The following is a 19457-nucleotide window of genomic DNA, read 5'->3' on the forward strand; positions in this document are numbered from 1 at the left end:
TCCTAGACTGTAATGCCTGCCTTTCACCACTGCAAGGTTACTTGTACATATAGGGGGCGGCACCTGAATATAGTCAAGGTAAGGAACCGAGTCCCTAAAATGCACACGGCATTAACCTCGATTTGGCGTGAGGGTGTTTAAACGCGGCTGCAATGTCAGCCATGCCCAAACATCCCTTGTACCAAATCGGCAGCACAAGAAAGGCTTATGCGCCAGAATGGGCACACCGAACTGGCTGCCGCGCCAAAGCGGTCGCGCCAAACCGGCCCATGCCAAAACAGCAGCGCCAACAAGGGGTGTACTGCCACAGGTGGGTGGTGGGAGGTAAAAGATGGTGGGTGAAGGAAAGATTTGTTTTATTTTATTGATTTTTACAACACATAACTCACCTTAAAATGACTAACAATTCCAAACACATCACAGTACACTGCGAAATACAACTATGGATGACATGAATGATGTATGCTACATGATATGATATGGCATTTATAACTTGCCTATACACAAGTGTTTCAAGGCGCGATGAGGCAAGGGAGGAGGAACCAAGGGAGGACAGAGACAACAATCTTACTGTCCAGGTGACATTGAGATCACGCAAATGCAGGGGATCAGGGAGGGGAGAATGCGGGGGCGAAGGGGGAGGGGGCAGTGCAGTACATAGAATAACAGTAAAGAATAAACAAACAAATAAAAAGTGCAGCCAGCTGGTGGCAAGTTCCAGGGTAAGTGCAGACATCCCGTGTCAAGTGCTGGCAGGGACTGTAGGGGCACAGAAACAACCCCTGAGTGCAAGGGTCGCCAAGGGGGCAGTGCAGGTGTGCAAATGGCAGGGAGGGGACCTGGGCCAGAGATCAGAGGATAGTCAGGTAACCAGTGCCGATTCAGTTTCAACCCAGCTCATCAGCAGGAGAGAGGAGGAAAGTAAGCATGGTTCTCTAAGTTTCAGAGAGGCAGGGAGGCTGTTCCAGAGGGAGACTCCAGTCGAAGAAAGCAATTTTCCACCAACTCGTTGCTTTGAGAAGCAGCTGACCCTGAGGGAGTTGGAGGCGAATGCGCAAAGAGCTAGAGGAAGATATTTAGGAAGAGAGAGTGGAAGATATTGAGGCCCCAGAAGGCCTTGTGGAAAATGCAGAAGGTTTTGAACTTAATCCTTGCAGCCACTAGGAGCCAGTGCAGAGTTTTAGTCCTGGAGAGATATGATCCCTGGGCTTGAAGCCAAGGACAAGTCTCGCAGTCCTGTTCTGGATGAGTTGCAGAAGATGGAGAGTAGAAGCAGGCAGATTTAGAAAGAGGCTGTTGCAGTAGTCCAGCCTGGAGAGAACAAGAGCTTTAGAGACAGTGAGCTTCTGGGGGAAGGAGAGGAAAGGAAGAATACCTCTGAGGAGATGTAGCTGGTAGTGTGATTTCTTAAAGACTTCAGAGATGTGAGAAGAGAAGGAGAGTGTGGAGTCGAAGATGACCCCAAGGATTTTAGCCTCACAGGTGGGAGCAGGAAGAGGGCCAAGGGAGGCCGGTCAGAGAGTGACAGGAAAGGAGGGAGCAGGTGTGCCAATGAGGAGAATCTTGGTCTTACTGGCATTAAGGCAGGGATCAGTGGCGGCACACTGCTCCTGGATAGCAGACAGACAGTCAGAGATGAGAGAAGGAGAAGAGGCGACATAAGGGAGCCTGAAAATGAGTTGAGTGTCATCCGCATAGCACCGAATTTTGTGGTAAAGAGCAGCAATGCGGTGGGCAAGAAGTGCAAAGTATTGGTTGAACAGCCAGGGAGAGAGGTTAGACCCCTGGGGAACACCACAGATAGAGATAGAGACAGAGGAGAGGAAGTACCCCAGTTGGATCTGGGAGGTTCGGTTGGAGAGGAAAGAGGTCAGCCAAGCCAGGGCCTGATCGGTGATACCCAGGTTATCATGGAGATGGTTGAGCAGGATGTCATGGTTGACCATGTCAAAGGCAGAAGAGAGGTCAAGTAAGATGAGGACACAGGGTGTGTTGTAATCGAGGTTGGAAAGCAGGTCTTCACAGATGTTCAGGAGAGCGGTTTCCATGCTTCTGGCAGCTCTGAAGCCAGACTGATGGTCACAGAGACATCCAACTGATTCAGTGTGAAGATTAAGCTGGGAGATGGCCAGCCTTTTTAGGAGTTTGTCCAGGAAAGGAGTACATAGCGTGAGAACTATGCCATCACATTATACATAGCATGTGTTGGTGTACAATGGTTATTTTGAACATTCCCAGTTAAATAGTTCATGGAGCTATAAGAGTGAAAAAGTGATTAACTGAAATCTGGTGGCAAAATCTTGTTTTGTTCTATGCACGTCCCAAAATGCAGAGTGAATCGGGATCTGATGAACTACTTGCGCCTGATATGAGGACTCTGGAATGTGTTAATGTGAAAAAATTTTACTTATTATGGTTCAGTGGTACCTAATATGACACAGTGAGGCCAAAATAATGCAATGGCACAGTACTGATCAATATGGGACAACACAGCTGAGTATGACAGAGATGTGCAGAAGGACACATTTTGGCATGGCAAACACTGTTCTGCTAAGCCAGCATGGCACAGTAGTGCCATATGTGTCAGGGGGCTGCTAAAATATGCTATGGGGCTGTAGCTAGTATAAAGGAATTGCCCATACATTTCTTGGTGCAGTCATTAATCCTAGAGCGCTGTTTAATTTCTCACAGTGACATGCCATGTAATCGTGTACTAAGTGGTGATACGGCCAACGAAGCCCAATGAAATTGCATTTGCATTTTGCGATAGTCAGGGGTTTGACCTACTCAAGCTGTAGGACGTGGGAGGGCTTGACCCCTCTCAACATGGGACAGGAGGACAGCCAGTATTTTCACCACAGCCCAGCCTCAGAGGAGGAGTGAGGGAGTTAGAAGGGCCTCAGTCCCTACCACTGATATATATGCCTTGTTGCATCTGGAAGGTACGACTGTCAATCACCTAATGCCTGCTGTACCCTACTCTGGTCAGAATTCTATAATTTTTTCCAGGGCTATTTGACTAATTGCAGGTATTCGTCCCTTTGACCCAAAGGGGAGGCCCACGGTGAGGCGAGGGAGATGAGCCCGCACTGCAAGACCTACCTAGGGGTCGAGTCAAGTGCCCCCTTTGGGGACAAGGACTCCCGTTCCTTTGAGGAACTCCCTAGGATATCTACCATGGCTGCATACATGTTAGATCAAATAATGTGGCATCTTTACTGTTGGCTGAAGGCAATGCAAAAAGAAACCCATTTGTAAGAGAAAAGGAAGATGTCTCTTTAACATGAGACATATATTACCTCGGACAAGTAGGAGAGAAGAAGGAGAGCCTTGTATGCAGGGAAAACCCCTGACATAATTACACCTTGTGGAGGTTGAGCAAAGGCCTGTCGCGGAGTCTGCAACTTTCAACTTGGCAGATAATGCCAGTACTAGATGCTGCATGCCTGGCGTGTGCAGATACAAGGAAAGCATTGTGAAGAAGGAAAGAGGAACAATCCAGTTTAATCATTCCTTAAAAATAATTTTGCAGAAACTGTTGGAATCCAATGGCAATTCTGTATAGATTTTAGGAAGCTGAACTCAATCTCCATCTTTGACAATTTTCAAATTTCATGCACTGACGATTTAATCGAGAAGTTAGGGACAACCAAGTAAATTTCTATTTTCGATTTAACAAAAGGATACTAGCAGGTCTCCTCAAATTCAGCAGATAGGGAAAAGACAGCCTTTTCAACACCACAAGGCTCTTTCCAGTTCAAAGTCTTACCCTTTGGATTGCACAGAGCTCCTGCCACCTTTCAACGGCTCAAAGATACAATACCGAACCTATGCACTGCTTTCTGTGAGGCCTATCTGGACGCAATCTTGGTCCATAGTAACAGCTGGCTGGAACATTTCACCTTCTTTACTCAATAGTCCGTACTCTTAGGATAGCAGGTCTACGACTAAACCCCCGAAAGTGTCACTTGGCCCAGTCCGCTGTAAAATATCTCAGGTAATTTGTGGGGAATATTCTAATAAAACCTCAAACTGAGAAAGTAAAAGCGGTGCAACAAACACCAACCCCTAAAACCAACCAGGATCTCCGATGGGTCTCACCAGATATAAGAGAAGGTTTATCCCCAACTAGTCCACCCTAGCTGCTGACCTGATGGACAAACTAAACAACTCACTCCCACAGAAATTGGTTTAGAATAAACAAGACCAAGCAAGCTTTGAATTGCTGAAGATAATTCTATATCAGGAGGCTGTCCTTAAGATACCATACTTTAATAAAAAATGTATTCTGCAATCAGACGCATAGAAACTAGGCTTAGATGCAGTGTTCTCTCAAGAGTATGACATAGTTGAACCTCCGCCCTTATTACCAGCCAAAAACTCTTTTTCCCCGAGAGCAGTCCTATGCCACTATGGAGCTCAAAGCCCTAGCCATCAAATGGGCCTTCGTACATATGAGGTACTACCTCGCAGTAAGGAATTTCAGGTTGCTTACTGACCACTCACTGTTAACCTGGATGAGCCTGAGAAAAGACACTAACCCAAGAGTAACGAGATGGTTCCTAGATCTCCAATCATTTTGCTTTACCGTAAAACAGCAGAAGGGGGAAGAACAGTGGAATATGTATTTTCTAAGTTGATTCTCTAAATGGAGATGGGGAACCCACCACTGTAAGGGGAAGGGTTTGACAAATGACAGGTATTCATCCCTTTTCCCCTAGTGGGAGACCCCCCCCACTGTGAGGCTTTTGATGTGAGCCCACTCCGCAAGGCCCTTCTTAGGGGTTAAGGCAAGTGGAACCTCAGTGGGAGAGACATCTACAACACCACCAAACCAAGTCCATACAGACTTCAATATTTTCGCACAACTTCACTGTGAAGATAATCCATATTAACGCAAGCTATCCCTGTAAGGTACAAAATTAAAAAACAATGGCAACTTAAATATCCTCACACACCATCACTACATTGACCTCTGTATCACCATTGCACCATTCCCTGTGGGGACTTCAATATCATGACACAGCAAACCTGCTGACATTAGAAGTGCACAAAACGAGTGAAGTATGTGGATGGAACGAGTGAAGTATGTGAATGGAACGGGTGAAGTATGTGTATGTGGATGGAACGTGTGAAGTATGTGGACGGAATGGGTGAAGTATGGGGAAGGAACAGCTGAAATATGTGAAGGAATGGGTGAAGAATGGGTGAAGTATGTTGATGGAACAGACGAATGAGTGTAGAACGGGTGAAGTGGATGGAACGTGTGAAATGGGTGGAACCAGTGAAGTGGATTGAACGTAAGAAGATGACGTATGTGGATGGATGATGCATGGAGAAAGGATAACGTGGGTAGACCGAATGAAAGGAGCAGTGCATAAAATGGTTGAAGCGCATAAAATGGTTTGAGTGCATAAAATATGCTGGAATACATGGAACGGATTGGAGTGCATGGAACGGACTGGAGTGCATGGAACGGACTGGAGTGCATGGAACCGACTGGAGTGCATGGAACGAATTGGATTGCAGAGAATGGCATAACTCACATGGAATGGTTCGAAGTGCATGAACGTTTGAAAGAGCATTGGAACTAACGGTTCTGAGTGCTTGAAATGGTCGTAATACGTAGAACGTTAGGAGTACATGGAACGGATGGAGTGGGCTCGATCGCAAGCACTTAAGGTAAACCACCATATCACATCTCCACCCTTAGTCTCTTCTCTACACCATCACTCAAATAGAACACAGCGATACTATGACACCATTTGGTATAGCTGTTCTCATACCATCATTTTGCCTCATACTGCCCATCACCCTACATAAACATTGCTGGTCACACACCCTCCAGCCTAGGCGTTCTCCTCAGGCCTAACACAGCCAGAATCGGTATGGATAACAACCTGCCAGAACGAGCACATGCTCATCTCTCAACCACCACACCTACCGCTAAGAAACAGCTATAGCCCAAATGCCACACCAGCTGCACACATATCCGGTGCTCACACGCACCTTTGACTCCCTCCATTTTCCCTCTACTGACTTGAACTTCGGTTCCGAGGCCGTTCAACCTACTAGCGCCTTGAGACCATACCAATGGTACATAAGGCGCTATATAAATGCAAAGTAACATAACATAATGTTGGGACTATTCCCATTATAATCCCAGTTCATGCAGTACGTAAATCAGTATCGCACCCAATTCATGTGAAGTATATGCAGACATTAATATCACCATAAACTGTGTGGGGACTTATCACACAATAGTGCTGTGAAAACACACACCATCCATGTGGGGCCTTACATATCACAGCACACCACCTCTGTCGGGATCTCAATGTCATTCTGATTCCTACTGAATACTGTAGCATAATTGCATATGTTTGGTGGTTGAAGGGAGCATTTTCCCATCAAGGAAAGCACCTTTTGATTTACAAACAAGATACTATTTTCAATGTAAGGAAAATAAATCCACATAGCCCCAATTGCCTGTTTGGCAGTGGCTCACCCTATTGAAATGTGGATGTTTCAAATGAGTTGCTCTGTAGCAATGGGGCTAATTCAATATGTGCGTTTGGCTGGCTGGCGTGCAGTGCCCGAGGCTTGAAAAGGCTGGGTGACCATTTGGGGTCAGGAGAAAATCCTGCCTCCTCTCTTTGACTCTGGCTATGTCCCATCTGGCTGTGGTGGCTCTAGTAGCTCAACTGGTCAAGCGGTTCTCAGTCAATGATTCAGTCTACCTCTTATTTGGTAAAACAGTGAGAGGGCTTACTCAGTGAAATTCCAGGTTTGGGTCTATGTCTAAGCTAAGCAGGAAGTGTTTCATGTGGAGCCTGAGTTTGGTTGTGGTGAGATCAATTGGAGCAGTTGTACCTGTGGCATGGAATTTCGTAGTGGCATAAGGAGGTAAGCCAACATGAGGGTTCTTAAGTGGACATAATAGCGTACATTGGTGATGGCAGTCTCTCATTGTGGCATTGCATTTTGTACTGTCACAGCTAACAGGAGTATGTTTCTATCTGGTAACACTGGCATATATTGGTGCAGTCTGCATGGACTTGTATGGGCACAGCCAGCATGAAATTTGTTTAAAATGTGCAAATATTGTGCACAAAGGCATCATGGAAATGAATTGGAAAATGCTTCTGTGCATTGTTGGTAACTTGCAGTCATTGGAAGTTTTCATGTGTTACTATACAAAATCAATTGCAAACTGTGTGGCTTTTTACCCAATTGTTTACAGAAAGTGTGCTGTAAAATGCACTATTTTAGCCTATTATATAAAAAAGAATTTCAGGGAAGGAACCCACTCAAGTCCCCCTTTTATTAGTTCATGCTCCCTCGCTACACTCAGTCACTCCACCAAATTCGTGGGAAACATATACACCCGTCCAATAAAAAATTCTTACCAGCCATCACTGTTCCTAGTGTATCCGCTAGCTCAAGGAACAGAGTCAGGACCCTGAATTTTTCACAGTATTGAGAAAACTGTTGACGTGAACTAATCAGATTAATATTGTATTAGTTTAGTACAATAACATTATCACTGAGGATAGAATCAAAATATTTCATTGCAAAATCTAAAACGTAGATAACACTGACATTTACTTGCAGCTTTCCCATCCTTTTCTCTTACCTCCACTCATTTTCTTTCTTCCAGCAGATTAAGGTCTGCATACCTTTGATTGGTTCATGGTACGCCTCCCCATGGGTAAGCCTATGTGTTCTACTGTGCATACCACTGGGCTGGCAATTTGGCACAGTATAAACCATGATAACGTAACATAGCATACAATGTCAAAACCTTGCATATTACAGTACAAACCCTTTCTGATGTGCACCCACCCGTGACATCCAGTTCATCCTTCCCTTCAGTGCTAGGATTCCCAAAGCTCTGTCATTGAGTAGATCCCCCATTTTTATAGTGGGGGGATGGAAGAAAGGTGTAGATGGGATCAGCAATATACGTTTATGACACTCAACTTTTAACTTTAAAAATGTAACCCACCTTTTACCTGTCTCCAGCAGCCCCCACTTGCCTAAGATATGCCAATTCTAGAAGGGGCCAGTTATCTTTTAACTGAATGGACAACTGGTTTGGTCAGAGTGGGCCAGTTTCATAAGTTACAACACTAGGCTTAACCAATGTTACTAAGTAAATATGTTTTCAAACATGTTAGTTGCAGCATACCTTACCACAAAGACCACCTTGGTTAATACACAAATAGTCTGTTCTGGATAGTGATGAATTGTAAAGTGTGATTGTGGCCCACTTTTTCAATGGTACCTGGACCAATGTTATGCCCCAGTCTGAACCTGCCTTGTTGCACCACGGTGGGAAGTGGACTTGGGATAAAAATGCAAAGGTTGGGATGGGATTCCCCAAAAACCTCTTGGTAAGAAACACAGGGATATAACTTTTAGCAGACAGAAAAGTAAAGGCAGACAGCAAAATGCTGGAGTACGATTTCTTTAGTTGATCTTAAGCTTTTTCCCTTCTCCCAGTACACCAGCAGACTTTTACATTTGTATATAAAAAGGGGTAATCACACAATACTATTTACATTATTAACCTACCTAAACAGCTGACTTACTAAAAACAGTACAGAAAATTGTCATTTTAAAATATAAACAGTTCTTCCAAAAAATAAAAGTCCTTAAAAATATATGCAAATGTCTCCATACAGTGTGCTGTAACTATGTATAAAAAAACATTTCTTGCGAGCCAGCCAGGCCAGCGCTGTCACAAGGTCCTTTCTGCTCTGGGTATTTCTCTTCCTCTGTGTTGTGATGGTTCTCTGGCAGGCTAGCAGCAGCAGCATTTGTGATGGGTCCCCAAAGTTTCTTTTGGATGGGCAGCCTATGCCAGGTGCAGCCCAGCATTTATGGCAGTCTGGGGGCAAGGGCCCAAACCAATGCTCCACCCAGGCTGCATCTGCCCAATGCAACCCTGGGAGTCTTGGAGGCCCATTTTGACAGAGGAGGGCGAGAGGGGTGGCAATGACTGGGGGCGTTCCCGGCTCACAGAGCCATGTGGAGCCAGGCCATGGCAGTGACAGGAGTGCCAGGAGGCAGTGGTGGGTTCTGACACACCCCTACCTGTCTGGGGAGAATCACTCTTTCAGCTCGGGCCCGCAGAGGTGAAAAAGAACAAGCAAAGGTGCAGGGAGGAGTGCTGCTCAACCCTCCTCAGTGGAGGTTCAGACCAACTGTCTTCAAGGCGCTCTGCTCATGCTGCAAACCTTTTCCTTTTTTAAAGAATCCCTGTGTGGCATAACGTGCGGATGTCTTTTACTCTAATTTGTTGCATGCTTCTCCCCATTAAAATATCCTCAACCTTGAGGATAGCCATGGCCTGAATTATAAATCTATGTAGCTAGCAACTTGCTCTACACACCCACCACTCCCTAGCCGACCTGAGACTGGGTGATCTGCTCCTCAATGTTTTCTCCCTGATTGTTTGGAGATCCCTTTCCCACCCTCCCCCTCTGAATACCCTAATAATAATAATAATAATAATATAAAAATAATTGAGCCATGATTTAGATCTACAGTCCACCTGCCAAAGTATCCCTGAACTCGTAGGCACCTGCACTAAAGAAGAAAGAATGGAAAACTTAGGATCAGGCAGTGGGAAACTCACATTGGACCCCTAGTGAATCCTAAGTTAGTTTCATGACAGTCCTGCTCTCCCTGGTTGCAGGATGAAGATCAGCCGGGGCCTCATGTAGGGTTTCTTCCTGACCCAGCGATCAACCCTGTACCAAGTCAGGCTCCCTATATTCCAGTGGAGGAATGGGTAAGGGTAACCTGCCACATCCAATTTAGCAGGAGCAATGGGATCAGTATTAGTCTCGAAAGAACACTCTCAGATTCGGGTTCACGTCCTCTTCTCTCACTACCGGTGTCAGCTCAAACTCATCCTGGACTTGGAGCAGATGGTTCCGTTGTACGGTCTTGATGTTTCTTGGCTGTCCTCATACCCACAGTCAGTAGACAGGCAGCACTACTAATTGATGCTCAATGTTGAATGGTTGAGACTCCCACTTGTTACTCAGCTTGTTCTGTCCACTCTTTCCCAGGCTGTGGATCAACCCACAATCACCCGGTGGAAGACCTGCAACAATGTGCAAGATGCAAGGCAACTGAGGATCTGTGTAGCCCAGAATTGGTTTGAGTATTCGAGGACCTCAAGTAGTGAGGACCTGCTTCAGATCCTTGAATGCCTCCTGGCATTAGTCGGTCCACCTATCATCAAAGGGTTCATGTGGATGGTGTAAATGGTCTGCAGAGTTGATGGTAGTCCTGCGGCTCCTCTAGTTAGGCAGGTATCCTTAGATGAGGTCCACAAGCGGTTGCACGATGTTGGCATATCCCACAACAAATCTCCAGTAGCTGTTAAAGAAATGAAACTCTGTAACTCCTTCAAGTTCTGAGGTCTTGACCAGGTGAGGAGGGCTTCCGTCTTTGCAGGATCTACAGGAATGCTGTCTGCAGAGATGATGTTTCCGCTGTATTTGATGCTTGTCCAGCGAAACTGACACTTGTTCACACTGACCTTTAGCCCTTGCTCCCTTAGGCAGTAATTCTGCCAAAAATGCCCCATAGTCCAATAAAAAAAAAGGATCATACTCCACCACCACCACGTGTAATCCACCGGTAAATCTGCCAAACCAAGTGGTGGTAACGGTAACTCCAGTGGATTTACAGACAGAATACTGCCCAACTCGTAATCACCCCCATTGTCAGGTGAGATTTCGTTCAATTTCTGATTTGGCCATGCACTAAGCAGAGCTTGATGTAACATTACCATTACATGAGTTCATGTTAACATAAAACGCGCTCAGGCCTATAAATTCTTTCTTAAATGATTTCAACATCTTCACAAAACCTCTCTTTTACTTCCTTGAAGCATTATATATCTGTAAGGCATTTAATGTCAAAGACCCCACATACGAAATGTTTAATATCATAATACATCTTCATTAAGGAGACTTGAACATCATCACACACTATCCATGTGAGGACTTCAATATCATCACTTATCAACCCTGTCTGGACCTCAACATCAGCACACACCATCCATTTGAGGACTTAAATATCATCACATATCATCCCTGTGGGGACCTCACCATCAGCACACACCATCCATGTAAGGAATTCAATATCATCACATATCATCCCTGTGAGGACCTCACCATCCATGTGAGGACTTCAATATCATCACATATCATCCCTGTGGGGACCTCACCATCAGCACACACCATCCATGCAAGGACTTCAATATCATCACATATCAACCCTGTGGGGACCTCAACATCAGCACACACCATTCAGTTGGAGGATTCAATATCATTGCATTCCATTTCTATGGGACCTTGAGCATACATACATACTATTCTTGTGTGGCCTTCTATACAATGACACACCATCCCTGTGAGGGCCTCTATGTCATCTAACAACATCCCAATGGAGACCTCAACATGACCACACACCATCCTTTTGGTGGACTCAGTACCATCATATCAACTCTATTGGGACTTCAGCATCGTTACATACTATTTGTATTCACATACCCTTGTATGGCCAATTGGGTGCATCTGTGGCTTCATTTGCATCACCTGAATGCATTTTCCTTCACCTTTTGGGTATTTTTGGTTGAATTGGCCACTATTTTTGGCAGGGTTTCGTTCGGTATTTTAACCTGAAGATAGGATGGAATTAGCATTTTTATTTCCAGCTCTAGTTCCACTGGAGGATTTAGCCCCGGGGGAATTATCACTGGTTTTCATTACTTATTCCTCCAGCGCTCATTTCTTCTGGGTTAATTCCACCGAAGGAATTAGTGTCCATTTTCAATAACCCTTATATCAGCAGATTGATCAAAGTGGCGCCAATTCCATCACTGCCACTTTTTCCCCTTAGAGGTCAACTTGTAATGAAACCAAATGAGTATCAATTAAACATCAACCTTGTGAATATTTTTTGAATAATCAGACAAAATGTGATGCCAACATACAATTAATTCACATATGAGACTATAGACAAGATGACATCCGTGCAAATAATGTGTTGTCTTGACAGTGTAGAATTCAATTTCATCACACACCACCCCTATTGGGACTTCAACAAAATCACAGAAAAATAAGAAAGTAAAGTAAGTCACATTGTGATTCGTTTATTACAAAAGTAGTCAATGCTTGAAATGAATCTGGAAGTGTGTTGTGCAATCAATGAGGGAAGATTTACATTGCATATCAATTATATCCAAATTTGTAAACATACAAAATACACAAAAAACAGCTTAATTTCATTATTTTACATTTAAACGCAGAGTTCAGGCCATTTAAAACATAATTGTACTTGTGTATAAATGGTTCCCATGAATCTGCTGTCTGCTGCCTAAGCATGTAGGGCATCCAATGTATCAAGTGTGTTTAAATTCCTGTCCGTGTGTTGATGACTGCAATACCACACCCAGCCTGCGGGGGCAGAGCTGAGTAAAAAATCAACACACCAAAATAAACTCAGGTCCCCACAAGGCCATTTTTTAAAAAGTTATAAAAATTGGCACATACGAATTTTAAGTTGTTTTAAACACACACACACATTGCTGATATTGCATAAATCCCATGCAACTATAAGACATGTCCATACTGGCTGCATCAATGTAGGCCAGTATAGCCATGTAAGAACACTTCTGTTGCTTTGCCTAGAATGCCAGGAGCAAAATGTCATATTGAACAGGGCGAAGGTCGGGTGTTGGATGGGTGGTCAGTGTCGGGACACGCATGTTGACAATTCTATTTTATTATGTATGCTTTAAGAAGTAAATCAGTCTGGCAATCACTGAGACAGAAAGGCAAACTCCATATTGAAGACAATGCTACAGAAGATGGCTCAAATTTGCCCCAGTTAAATGGGTGTTCCAGTGCCAGCTCCTCAATACCCCAGGTCATTACAACTCAGGGGTTTGTGTGCTAAAGGATTGATTCTTCTGGAGCCAAACATAACTGCCAATGAAGGCCCAGTGATAGTCAGCCGGATAGCCAGCAGAGGGGGAGGACTGTGGAAACCTCTGAGCAGGGCGATGTGGCTGACAGTTCGCCTAGAGAGAGAGGCTCCTTCCTCAATGCACTGGAGAATTATACCGCTAAGCGACTTCATACAAACCCATCCTCCAACCAACAAGAAATGTAGGACGAGGCAATGTTGGAATTATCAGAGAGAATGCTACCAGGAAATTTGTCCACTCAGAATACTGTGCTCAATACTCCTCTGGGCTTGTTTAGGCCCCAGTCTGCAATGATTTTTGACCAGTCCAGCAGGGTGGATTCGGAGCGTCTACAGTGGTTTGGTGAGACACAGAGTGATGGTTTGTCATCCTACATTCCGCCCAGGCCGTTGATTCAAATCAAGCTTCCCTGGGTTCGTCCTCGCTGGCTGCTTTGAATTTTGTTTTAAATTCCTACGTTCAATTGTATGAGAACATTAGGGATTGCCAAAACGAGCAAAACACTGTGATGCTCTCCATGAATGCAAAAAGTCGCCTTCACTGAAGGGTACATCTTGGGAGAAAACAGTCTGCTTATAAAGCAGGTGCAATTGTACTCTCTACTGAAGGAGGGCAATAGGTCCTGTTTTCAGGCCAATGTTAACAAACTTAAGGGCGACTCACACGGCAATCAACTGGATTTCCATAATTCACAGAGAGCATGCACCATGGATAATGAGACCGCTACTGTGACTGAGCCAATCATCATAGAAGATGTGTTGTTGATTTCTTCTACCTGTCTGACCCAATTACAGTAGACGATGAGGAGCAATTACAGTAGACGATGAGGAGCAGTGCTCTGTTCCCTCAGCCGACAAAGCTGTTGTTGCTCATGCTGTTATGGCTCAATCAATGGACCCGTTGCCAGTCCATTCAGATGAACTTTCAATCTCTTCGGACCAGGAGGCCGAAAATGAGGCCATATTTTATCAAAGGAAACCCAGAAAAGCTCAAACAAATCCAGAAACCGAAAAGAAAATGCTAAGAAAAAAAGTCAAAGAATATGAAAAGCACAAAAAAATAGTAACACGTGTGGCTCAAGACAATTCCTACTCTCCTTGGCAGATACAGCAATGCATTTATTAGAAATGGAAGTAGAGCACTGCCATAAAGGTCCAAAAAATAAAAAGCGCCAGAAAGCGAAATTCAGAAGTACAAAGGTTGCAGATGATGTTGTAGTAGACAGTGAAATAAATGAAGATCTAAATGTGAAACGAATATTTGAAGATTTAAATGCATCCAAACAATTCTCTGATGGGATGTCTATTTGAATGAATAGGTCTACTTATTCAAATGATCCATCGGGCCCTGAGGTAGTGTTACACCCACTCCAAGAACGATTACAAGATCTTCTTAGGATGCCGTGAATCAACCCATTGGGCCCACCTATTAATGACCTTAGAAGAAAAACAGAATAAACTGCCTGGCTTAAAGCTTTCAACGAAGGTGGAATCTGTAAAAACAGCGACCAACAAACAGCCAACCTGCTTAAACAACCCAAAGGCAGTTGTCTGGACCTATGTTTTCACCTGATATCGGAGAGAGTGGCACATTCAATAGCTGAACCAATATAAAACTGGTCTAATGTATTAGAACTGTTTAAACTAATACCAAGTTTAAATTCAACTGCATTTCTTGACTAACATGTTTATGATGTTGTATGGTAATGTTTATTTGTAAAGCGCCTATACACAAAGCAAGTGTTTCAAAGCGCACAAGGAGGGAGGGAACAAGGGGAAAAACAACAGTCATTCAGAGCCCTTGAATTTCTGAACGATACAAATCTGCACAGGCAGAGTAAGTGCAAATAATACAATTTACAGTGTAGATAACAGCAAAAAGGTCTGACAATGATTCTGCAGTTTTTCCAAGTGCATTGAGGCGCAACCATGCAAGGAGGCGAGGACAAGGGAAGACAGCTAGACGATCTTCAAGGCATGGTACGTTCAGGTCATGCAAGTGCACAGACGGTACAGAGGAGGGGGGGGCGGACAAGTGGAAGGGGGAGTCCAAGTGCGCCCAGTCAGTCAGAAGCTGGGCTAAGTGCTGAGAGATGGTCATTCCCATGGGCCATTGACCAAGTGCAGCAACGATCGGGCCTTGCACTTGCCTCGAGGCAAGTGCGAGAGGACTGGCGAGGGTGCCAAGGACCTGTAAGACTCTGAGGTACACCCAGCGGCCAGTCAGCAAGCTGTCCATAAAGAAGAGAGAGAGGGATAGAGTGGAGAGAGAGGTTAGCAGGGTAGAGGGAGCGAGAAGGAAGAGGAGAAGAGGAATGTCTTAGAATTTTCAGAATTTAAGGAGATCAGGCTCAAGACAGAGGGCGGCAAGAGGGCTATTCCATAGGAAGGCCCCAGCTCAGGATAAAGATCTCTCTCCAAATCTCTGCTAGGAGAACTGGCTCACTCACAGAAGGTTGAAGGTAGATGAACGGAGGGCTCGGGAAGGACAGTATTTAGGTAGGCATTGTTGCAGATGGGTAGGTCCCAGGCCCCAGAAACGCTTGTGGACAATGCAGAGGGTCTTGAACTTGATCCTTGCTGCCACAGGGAGCCAGTGTAGGGATTTCAACGCTGGAGAGATGCAGTCCATGGGCTTGAGGCCAAGGATAAGTCTTGCGGTTCTGTTCTGGATGAGTTGCAGAGGGTGCACAGCAGAGGCAGGGAGGTTGAGAAAGAGGCTATTGCAGTAGTCCAGGTTTGAGAGAACCAGGGCTCTAGAGACAGTGAGCAGCTGGGGGAAGGTGAAAAAAGGAAGAGTACCTCTGAGGAGTACCAGCTGGTAGTTGGACTTTTTAGAGATCTCCGAAATGTGAGTGGAGTCGAAGATGACCCCAAGGTTTTTTGTCTCGCTGGTGGGTCTGGGCGCAGTTCCAAGGGAGGCCAGCCAGAGTGAGGGTGGGAAAGCAGGAGTCCCAATGCAAACGATCTAAGTCTTTCTGTCATTGAGGCAGAGTTTGTTTGCAGCACATCATGACTGAATTGTGAACAGTCAGATATGAGCGAGGTAGAGGGGTGGCTGAGGGTAGCCTGAAGGAGAGTTGCGTGTCATTCGCATAACACTGTTAGAGATGAAAGTGGCAATCACACGTGCCTGGGCAGCCATGTAGACATTGAAGAACCAGGGGGATAGGTTAGAAACCTGGGGAACGCCACGGGTTGAAAATGTGATAGTAGAGAGAAAGGACTCAAGTTCCACCTGGGATGGGCGGTCGGAAAGGAAGGAGGTTAACAACGTCAAAGCCTGACCTGTGATTCCCAAGGTGTCACAGAGATCTGCAATCAGGATTCTGTGGTTTACTGTGTCAAAGGTAGAGGAGAAGTCAAGAAGAATGAGGACAGAGGGAGTGTTAGTGTAGAAGTTTAAGAGCAGGTCTTCACGGGTGTTCAGAAGAGCAGTTTCTGTGCCTCTGGATGCTCTAAAGCCAGACTGATGGTCGTGGAGGCAACCAGCAGATTCAGTGTGGAGGGTGAGCTGAGAAATAGCCAGCTTCCTAGGAGTTTTTCCAGGAAAGGGGTGATAGAGATCGGGCGGTAGTTTGCTGCAATTGAGGGGTCGGCAGAGGGTTTCTTAAGCAGAGGGCGCACAAGCGAGTGCTTAAAAGTGGTTGGGAAAACTCCAGTGGCAAAAGAGATTGCAGAAATCAGCCAAGATTGGAGCGAGAGAGTCAATTTTGTCCTTAATGGTTTTGGAGGGGCAGGGTACACCTGTTTGGGTGAAGTCTTCATAGACTGGACTTGTCTGGCGACCTCATCAGGTGTGATGGGAGTGAGAGAAGAGAGAAGTGATGGAGGGGTCAAGTGAGGCTCCAGCGGTGTAGGTGTATGATGTGGTGTGGAAGGGAGAGAGGAAAGGATGTCTTGGGTTTTTGCAGTGAACTGTGCAGCCAGGGCTGAGCATAGGTCCTGGATGGGTGTGACAGAAGAGGAGGCTGCTGCAGGATTGGCCAGTTCCTTACAGGCTTTGAAAGGTTTGACTGTTTTTTGATGCTGCGGAGATGCAGGCTTGAATAAAGACTCTTTTCTTGGTGTGGCTGCAGAGTAGATAAGCCTTTGAAGGAGGCAGCAGGCCAGTTTGTCACGGTCTGCAAAGCTGCCCTACACTTGTGTTTAAGGGCAGCCAGATAAGAGTCGTACCAAGAGTTGCACTTTGTGGAAGGCTTCAGTTGGGCCCTTGTGAAATGGGCAAGAGTATCGAGTGTTGGAGAGGGATTAAAGTTAGCGAGGGATGTGTCAGGGTGGGAGTCCACCACAGGTGGAGGAGGAGAGTAGGTGGAGGCAAAGGCAGCTGCTGTCACTCTTTTCATGGGTCTGGTGACTTTGAACCTGAGAGTGGCCACGCTGGGTGTGTCAATGCAAGCGGCGAGGAGAGCTTCATGTGTGAAGAGAGAAGAGAGTGGTCCGCCCAAGAGAGAGAGTTAGTGAGAGGGATGTCGGTAAAGATGAAAGTATCCAAAGTGTGGCCCGCTGTGTGCCTGGGGCCATAGGGTAAGATGGATAGGGAAAGAGAATTGCATAGGTTGCAGAAAGGTCCTTTAGGAAAATTAAGTAGATTTACTCCACGGCAGTGCCCTTCTCTTTGAGTCTAGTTTACCATCTTTGGAAAGAAAATGTCAAGGTTGTGGAACAAGCAAAGGAGAAATGAGGGTGGCTGAAGGGTCCCCTTTAAAAATCCAGTGTGACCTCCTTAATGGGAATAAAAGGAAGGTGCTTTGTGGGAATCCAGATGCTATTATTAAATCCAGGCCCTTAAATGATTGGTAAAGCTTGGCCACGGTATTCCGACCGGGCCATAGCTCTGTGCCATTAGGCTATTGTAAACGTAGCTCCAAATGTCTGAGGATATTATCTTGGAACATGTGTGGACATGCTCATCTCTTCAATGAGGGGTCTCTATGTTGGGGAAAGTACGATATGATATATTGCAGTAAATATGGTTAGGAGCAATAGCTGTCACGGATAGATTCAGTATTTTTTTTTAATCCTGCTGTCAAAGGTCCGAAAGGAAGAACTTATGGAGGTCTTGCATCAGCAGTAAAAAAATGGAAGAGGTTTCTCGGTGTACTGCTGGCCCAACAAAACCCTGTATATGCAATCTACGGAGGTTAAATGGAATGAGGTTTTCCCATTTATGAAGAATTTTTTATTGATTCATATTTATTGGAATGATTCTGCCATCCCAACTGACTGTTTTTTTTCAACTAATACTGCAATACTTTATAGATGGATGTCAAATAATGACCTGAATAATGTCTTCATTGTGGCAGACCTGAATTACATATGTATGAAGAAGAGGCTGTAGCACTCACCCTTTGACATTACATCAAGGAGTCTCAGGAAAGAGGTAAAGCATGGCTTAGGCTTATGATCAAGTGGGGCTTTCATATGCTAAATGGTAGTGTACCTGGGGCTATTCCGTCTAAGGCTAGATCGCGCCGGGGAGGTTCAGAGTCACAAATTGAATTTGTTTGCAACTAAAGCTCTATTTGAAAGGTGTAAAAAGGTCCAGGTACTTGATTCTGCCACCAGTGATCATTTTCCATTGGAAGCTGAATGGAACCTGGAGTGAATCAAAATTCGAAAAATGAGCCCTAGTAGCAGAGCTGGCATTTGAGCTGGCATTTTCTAACACTAGCGCAGTAATGCAAGGGCTGTGTATTGGTATTTGCGTCCAATGGAATTAGTCCTTGGTCAGTTTTTGTTTAAAGAGCAATGTTTTGAGAGATTAGCAAAATTGGAGAATTGTGGGGGTATTCCGAGCCGACAACAGGATCGAGTTCCAGAGGGTGGATGCATGACAAGAGAAGAATTGTTTGAGGGTCCTCTTTTTGCAGACAAGTTGTGATTCAAGCCTGTTGGCCGATTTGCTGCACGAGGAGCGTGTGCCACCAGATTTGTGGAACTTAGCCACCAGGTACTCTGGTGTGCTACTCGTGAATGCTTTGTAGATTATATATGCAGTCTTGAACAGTATCCTGGCTTGGAGTGGAAGCCAATGTAGTTTACGTAGGATGGGGGTAATTCAGTTAAATTACTGTGCTTCCGTAATAAGACGTGCTGCAGCGTAGTGGACTCTTTGTAGGGGAGCCAAGTGAGCTGCTGGCAGCCCTGTCAGGAGAGCATTGATGTGTGAGACCACAAGGGCCTGGACTATGGTCCAGAAGTCCTGCAGTGGGATGAAGGGTTTGATTTTTCAAAGGTTAGAGAGTCTGAGCCAGTCTATTTGGGCCTTCTTGGCTTGTGTTTCTGGAAAGATAGATTGCTCTCAATTGTGAAGCCTAAGGATTTTGCAGAGTCTGAGAGTTGTGGACCAAATCCTTCTAGTTGCTTATCAATGAGCCATTGTTGGACAAGTTGTTCTTTAGTGGGCAGAACAATGAGGATGAATTCAGTTTGAGGTAAGCAGT

This window comes from Ambystoma mexicanum, chromosome 6q, assembly GCF_040938575.1.
Source record: "Ambystoma mexicanum isolate Mex_15411 chromosome 6q, UKY_AmexF1_1, whole genome shotgun sequence".
NCBI classification, from domain to species: domain Eukaryota; kingdom Metazoa; phylum Chordata; class Amphibia; order Caudata; family Ambystomatidae; genus Ambystoma; species Ambystoma mexicanum.